At 52.8% G+C, this 7,500-nt stretch overlaps 1 pseudogene; it reads right to left on the bottom strand.

The window, feature by feature from the left end:
• LOC118227999 overlaps window positions 1-7,500 on the bottom strand; it is a 96,679-nt pseudogene that overhangs the window by 34,871 nt on the left and 54,308 nt on the right.

The raw sequence follows: 7,500 nt of genomic DNA on the forward strand, positions 1-7,500 counted from the left end.
ACTGAGGTGTAATCTGTGAGTAAAACACCAAGACTGAGGTGTAATCTGAGAGTAAAACACCAAGTCTGAGGTGTAATCTGTGAATAAAACACCAAGACTGAGGTGTAATCTGAGAGTAAAACACCAAGTCTGAGGTGTAAACTGTGAGTTAAACACCAAGACTGAGGTGTAATCTGTGAATAAAACACCAAGACTGAGGTGTAAACTGTGAGTTAAACACCAAGAGTACCATCTGATCACACATTTCTTGCAGCCAGAAGCGGATCATGCACACTCAGTATGATCTCTAGCAGAACGGGGCTATCTGAGGAAACACAGCCATTGTCCTCAGTACCATGTGAACCCTGTGTGCTGAGAGATGGGGAGGGGGGGCAGAAGGGGGCTCACATGGGTGCAGAGGGAGGGGGCACAGGCGGGGTGTAGAGGGAGGGGGCACAGGCAGGGTGTAGAGGGAGGGGGCACAGGCGGGCAGCAGAGTAATCAACTGAAAGCACAGAGCAGTTCCCTCAGGCTTCAAGGACACCTTGAGGGGGGGTGGGGGTGGGGGGGGGGTCTTAATGGACATTTACAACTCGTCCTCTGGAGCACATCATCACCTGCTGATCAGCACTATTCTCCCCGCTCAGGAAAACTAAACTTTAACGCCTCACTCAGACCCGAGCGGTTTAACTGAGGTGAAGCTCTTCCATTGACGGGACGTCCCGGGCTGCTCTCCGAGCTCCTCTGTTTGGGTTTTCGGAGAGCAGAGGAAGCGCTTCAGCACCACGGCCCGGGTCACCACAGCCACTTGAGGTGCTTTAAATATTTACACACCGCCAACGTTCGAGAAAACACCCCAGAGTCAGGTCCTAGAGAATTTCTCCAAATGTGTTACTAAACCAAAACATACACTCAACATTTCTTTTTTTTTAAAAAACGACAATAGACAGTCTGCCCTCCCTCTGACGGGGGGGAGGGGGGCAGAGAGGGTAACAGACAGAGGGAGTCACAGAACAGACGGGCCCGTGGAAGGGAATCAAACCCGCGACCACCCATAGGCAGGAGACTTGTACATGAGTTCAAAGATGGCTGCCCTGCGAACTGCACTGCACATCTCCCCAAATTATATAAATATATAAATCACCATCTCACCACACTGTTCTTATGACATGAAGAATGTCTGAATGCTGGTGAAAACAGACACTTTAAAAAAAACTCTCAGTATTCTTCAGGAATCATGCCGGTGTCTGAAGGGTTAAAGTACTGTTGCCACAGTTATGTTTATGTTTTGTAAACCCCCTCCCAATTCCCTTAGGGGGGGAGCGGAGGGGGGTTTCCAAATGTTCTGGAAAGAACCTTCGCAGCAACTTTCAGGGCAGCGCTGGACCTTCCAAGCGAGCGGTAGGAATTTAAACAGTTTTGCCGGGACACCTATAAACCGCGGGCGGACCTGAGGTCGCCTTCACCCCAAACCAATCAAAAGCGGCGGCCCCAGGAACCGAGCTTCCCGCCACGCTCACGAAATTATCCTTTCATTGGGCTTTTACAGGTCCCCACAGAGTATTTCAGATATTTATTCAGGATTCGTGTGTGGTTGAGGGGTCACGCCAGCGCCTCCCCGCCCCCCCCCCCCCCCCCCGCCCACTCGCCCCCCCGACCCCCCCCCCCCCACCCACCTTGGTCGCGCTCGTGCCAGTTCCTGCTGGCGGGGGAGTTGGGGGAGGAGTAGAAGTCTCCGGACGGGCTGGTCTCCATGTTGTCCTCGATGGCGATGGTCTTGGGCCGCTTGCTGCACGGAGGAGAGGGAACGGAGGGAGAGAGAGACAGGCTCGGTTTTTCGGAGAAAGGAACGGCGACCGCAGTCGCTACCCCGCGCCCCGCACCGCTCAGACCAGGGTTCGAGCGGCCCGTCTCATTTCAACTAAATTCAGTCGGATCAGGGAATTCAGCAAAATCAGTGGGACAGCTGCCCATCACATTGCATGAGGGATCATTTTACAACTGTTGTATTAAATTTTGGTTGGATTGCAGTGCAACTGACAACGACCCCAAGCTCAAGAGAACACACCAACAACCAGATAGAAGTGGAAAAAATACTGATTGAAAGTCACCAGCTGCGGGGGGGTAATCTATACAGCTGGGGGGTAACCACCCCATGACCCTGGTCCTGTTGGGAGCTGGTACTGGTTCAACAGCTGCTTTGATCCATCTGCAGAGTAACAGTGGACCCCAAACGACCCAGAGACTCTCCAGGACCAGGGTTAGGGGGACCCCAGCAGACCCTGCAGCTCTCTGGGACCAGGGCTGGGGACCCCAGCAGACCCTGTGGCTCTCTGAGACCAGGGCTGGGGACCCCAGCAGACCCTGCAGCTCTCTGGGACCAGGGTTAGGGGGACCCCAGCAGACCCTGTGGCTCTCTGGGACCAGGGCTGGGGACCCCAGCAGACCCTGCAGCTCTCTGGGACCAGGGTTAGGGGGACCCCAGCAGACCCTGCGGTGGGCGTGGCACTGACCTGCCGGGCGGGGAGGAGAGAGAGCGGTGGAGCCCGACCCCGGAGTTCAGGTCGTGGTAGTACGGCTGGCCGGCCATTTCTGCCATGGAGAAGTTCACCCCCGTCGCCTGTGTGATGGGCACTGTGGAGACGCGCACACACACACACACACGCACGCACATACATACATACACACACGCACGCACACAAACACACGCACGCACGCACGCACGCACACACACACACACAGTCAGGCACGCACACACACACACACACAAACACAAACACAGAACAAGAAGTTACACATACCACATGCAATACAATATAATGCAATACAATCTTCAATGTCCAAAAAATATTTAATTGAAAACATTACAGTAAAAACTGAAAAAATGATTTAGATTTTATGTATTTTCACATAAACAAACATACGAATATGGAGTACCCTGAACTGTAGGGAGGAGCACTGAAAAACAAGGTCATCCAGGCCTGTAGAGGGCAGTGTCAGGGAAAAAGCAAGCTAACCCGCATTATTTATTCACAGAATTACATGCCTGGCAGACGGCCGTAGCCAGGATGAATAACAGGCCCACAAATCTCCTTATCTGTTTACACAGCTGGATATTTACTGAAGCGGTCGAGATTCAAATCCTCACCGCACCTCAAAATCTGTCTATCTGCACCCCCAAACCCCAAAGCCCAAAGCCAGCTTTCACAAAGCAGTAGGACTCCATTACCACAGCAGTCCCGGAAAACCAGCCCAGGCTGGAAAACCTGCACACGCCCAGAGGTTCACCCCCCCCCCCCCCCCCCCCCCCGCCCCACCCCCACACACACCCCCCCCACCTGCTGGTTTCAAACTCCATTACACTCCAGCCTGTACTTAAAAAGCACCTGAAAATGGTGAGGCAGTATGGGTATGTGGAGCAGCTCACCATGCGCAGCCACATCTCTGACTAAAGTAGGAAAACAAAAACAAAATGGTCCTCCGGAGAGGGGTGGCAGTGGCGAGCTAAAATTAATTAACCAATCAATTACTTGATTAATTAATTGGTTGGTTGGTTGATTGACTGATAATTCAATTAAGTAATTCAGGAATTATTGATTGATTGATTTATTGAGTGATGAATTAAATAAAAGCATCTGAAACGGGAGTGTTGATCCAGGATGAGTTGTTTAGCTCACGGCGGCTAAGGTTAGCGAACGGGCAGAGGAGACCGCATCCTAGATTAGCACTTCCGCCCCGAGGCGCTTCGATGAGCACAGGAGCTTATTCTCGCTCATGATGGATGAGGTCAGGAGCAGACGAGGGGAAACCTGATTCTAGATCAGCGCTTCTGTTCCGAGTGGGGAAGGCGGACCTCAAACAAAAAAAAGCATTCTGTGGGACCGGCTAGCCCGCCGTACGACAGCCGGTACGGATTAACCCACACGCATCTCACCATTAAACTGGGTCTGAGCAGAGATTAACCCACACGCATCTCACCATTAAACTGGGTTTGAGCAGAGATTAACCCACACGCATCTCACCATTAAACTGGGTCTGAGCAGAGATTAACCCACACGCATCTCACCGTTAAACTGGGTTTGAGCAGAGATTAACCCACACGCATCTCACCATTAAACTGGGTCTGAGCAGAGATTAACCCACACGCATCTCACCATTAAACTGGGTCTGAGCAGAGATTAACCCACACGCATCTCACCATTAAACTGGGTTTGAGCAGAGATTAACCCACACGCATCTCACCATTAAACTGGGTTTGAGCAGAGATTAACCCACACGCATCTCACCATTAAACTGGGTCTGAGCAGAGATTAACCCACACGCATCTCACCATTAAACTGGGTTTGAGCAGAGATTAACCCACACGCATCTCACCATTAAACTGGGTTTGAGCAGAGATTAACCCACACGCATCTCACCATTAAACTGGGTCTGAGCAGAAGATTAGCGTTCAGTTAGTATGCAAAGCAGTTGTTTGCCTTCGAGGGGCAGACATCGGGGAGAAGGCAGATTCGAACGCATCGCTGTGCATACTGCGCAACGCAGGTCCAAATGTGTGGGGGTGTGGCATAATGGTTAGGGAAACCAGGCTTGTAACTCAAAGGTTGCAGGTTTGAATCCCTGGAGGAATCACAACCTTGAGCGAGACAGACTGAATTTCTTCAGTAAAATATCCAGCATGTAAACTGATCATACATCAAAATGTTACACAGCAGGCTAAATTCCAAAATGCAAATGAAAGAACTTTGCTATTGTGATGTCACACTGCTTCCAAGATGCAAATTCTAAAACCTGTCGCACCGAATTCCATCCAATCAAAGCAAGACGACGCGAGTTAAGGGTAAAGACTGCTTGTGCATGTAATAGCAAATCGGGCGTCATGGTAACAGCTAACCGGACATGCGCTGGGTCACACTGATGCCACATTGGCACTCGTGGGTCTCAAACTAAAACCCTTCTGGTAACACTCCTGTAGAACTTCATTATTATTAATATTACTGGTTTGGAGCTGGTGAGCATGTGGCGAGGTGGAGGGGGGGTGTCGGGGGAAGGGGGGGGGGGGGGGGGGGAGCTTGCTCTGTTGTGGCCTGTGGTTCGTCCGCAGTGTGAAAACAAAAGCCAGCTGGCCAATCAGCTGCAATGTCTACCCTCTCTGGCAGGCACACAGTCCACAGAGATATTTTTGGCAATTTGGGAGGCAACGCACACACTCATGCACACGCACACACACACACACGCCAAAGGCTACAGCACAATAAATGTGCTTTATTGGGGGGGGGGGGGGGTGTCAATCGCACACTTCCAGAGACTAAACGAATTTCACCAGCACATTGGAAAGGCCACCACAACCTGGAGGTACTCAAACTACATCTACAAACTACAGACGCTCTGCTGGAAGCTAATGACCGTCCCTTTGGGAAACCTCTTTCCCCTTCGCTTTCCTAACTGCCAATCAGGGTCATGTGACCAACCATAGACCAATGAGGGCCTGCGCGGCGTCAGACTGCAGAAGTGCATGCTGGGAGCAATAAGGGAGGCTTACTTCGAGACACCCGCACCAGCTCGGACACGCTGAAGACGCCGGACTTGATGAAACTGTCCTCCAGGTAACCTGAGGAGAGAGAGACGACAGGAGAGGAGGAGGTAAGAACGGGACAACTGCCATCAGCTGAGTCACCAAAGACACCGGCTCTGCCCACTAGTCCTGTATGAACGCTCTTATGCGCATTACTGTGGGTAAGAGTGTCTGCTAAACGTTAACTGTAAAAGCGCGATCACAGCGGCAGAGCAGACTCTCAGTTCCCAGCAGAGCCGGGCTGATGCCAATATCAGATTAAACATGTTTCAAATAAGATCTTTCCCAAAACTGCCATTCTCTTAATGTTCTCTTAATCATATAATCCAGCCGGTCAAATATGGGACTTCAGAAACAAAATTCCTGTCAAGCGAGGAAGAGCGTTTGAAAATAAGCATGTGTAATGCAGGTTTAACTCCATTCCAGATGGTTTGGCCCTCCTGGACTGGAGTTAAACCTGCAGACTCTGCGGCCCTCCAGGACTGGAGTTAAACCAGCAGGCACTGCAGCCCTCCAGAACTGGAGTTAAACCTGCAGACGCTGCGGCCCTCCAGGACTGGACTTAAACCTGCAGACTGAGTCCTCTTACTGTCCTTTATCCCCTTATTAAAAAAAATGTTAAACCTGCAGACCTTGCAGAGCAGCTGCCATCCAGTGACGTTAAAAAAAAACAAAATAAAAAACTGAATTCCCAGCTGAAGCAGCTGCTGTGACCCCACAGAACACATGTGAACTCTGCCGGGCTCAGTGTTATCCTCGCCTGGCCCCGGGAATCCCAACAGGGAATAATCTCGGATCTTTCCGGAACTTTTCCTCTGCCGCCACCATGGCTAGAGTTTAACGCTCTGGGGGCTGGGGGGTTTTGGGGCTCTGGGGGGTATTAGAGTTTTTTCCCCATTGACTGACCCCAGGAGGGGTTCCGTACAGGGTTTCCCCTCCTGTGGTTGCCTAGCGACCCATGACATTTTTTGGGTGAACTGGGAGCTGGGCTTGCTCCTGGATCGGTGAGGTGGGGAGTCGGACACTGGGGCAGGAGCGCGAGGGACTGCACTGTTCCTGCAGGCATGCTGACAGGAGGTCAGCCTCAGAGGGAATTTGACCAGGAGCCTGGAGTCAACACACCTACTCCTCCCATAAGCACCATGGGATCTTTAATGAGCACAGTGAGTCAGGACCATGGGACCATACCAGCACCCTGAGCTCCCAACCTGCCCCTGTGCCCTCCCCCAACCTGCCCCCCTGTGCCCTCCCTCAACCTGCCCCTGTGCCCTCCCCCAACCTGCCCCTGTGCCCTCCCCCAACCTGCCCCCCTGTGCCCTCCCCCAACCTGCCCCCCTGTGCCCTCCCCCAACCTCCCCCTGTGCCCTCCCCCAACAGGCGGGTACACCCAGGGGGTGGGGGAGCCTGCACTGAAATAACTTTCCTCAAGGTCCCACCCTCTGACCTCAGCCTGCCCCGCCCCCTCCCAATAGGCCACGCCCATCCCAACACCCCCCACCCCCCCCCCCACCCTCCTCCCCCCGGCCCCGCCCCATGGCGCAGACCCAGCGGGGGGGGTGGGGGGCGCAGGTTCCAAGGCGGGCACTCACTGGAAGGCGGGCACTCGTACACACCTGGCGGACTCCTTCCCACCTCGTTGTTGCTGGGACTTCCGGACTGCTGCGAGTCTGGAGAAAGAAAGAGGAGAAAGAAGAGAAAGAGGAGAAAGAGGAGAAAGAGGGATTAGAGGAGAGAGAGAGCCAGAGAGAGCCACTGAGAGCCCAGCACTTGTTTCCGGCTCTCTGCTAACCCCTTTCATCTGACCTGCCCGGCAACAGAAAATTAAATACCAGAGTGGCCTGCGGTGCTCAGGAGGGGCTTCCGGGGCCGACTGGGGGGGGGGGGGGGGGGAGGTGTACAACCAACAGTGACAAAATGTTCAGGATTATTTTCATTGTTATTTTTTT

This window comes from Anguilla anguilla, chromosome 5, assembly GCF_013347855.1.
Source record: "Anguilla anguilla isolate fAngAng1 chromosome 5, fAngAng1.pri, whole genome shotgun sequence".
Classification (NCBI taxonomy): Eukaryota; Metazoa; Chordata; class Actinopteri; order Anguilliformes; family Anguillidae; genus Anguilla; species Anguilla anguilla.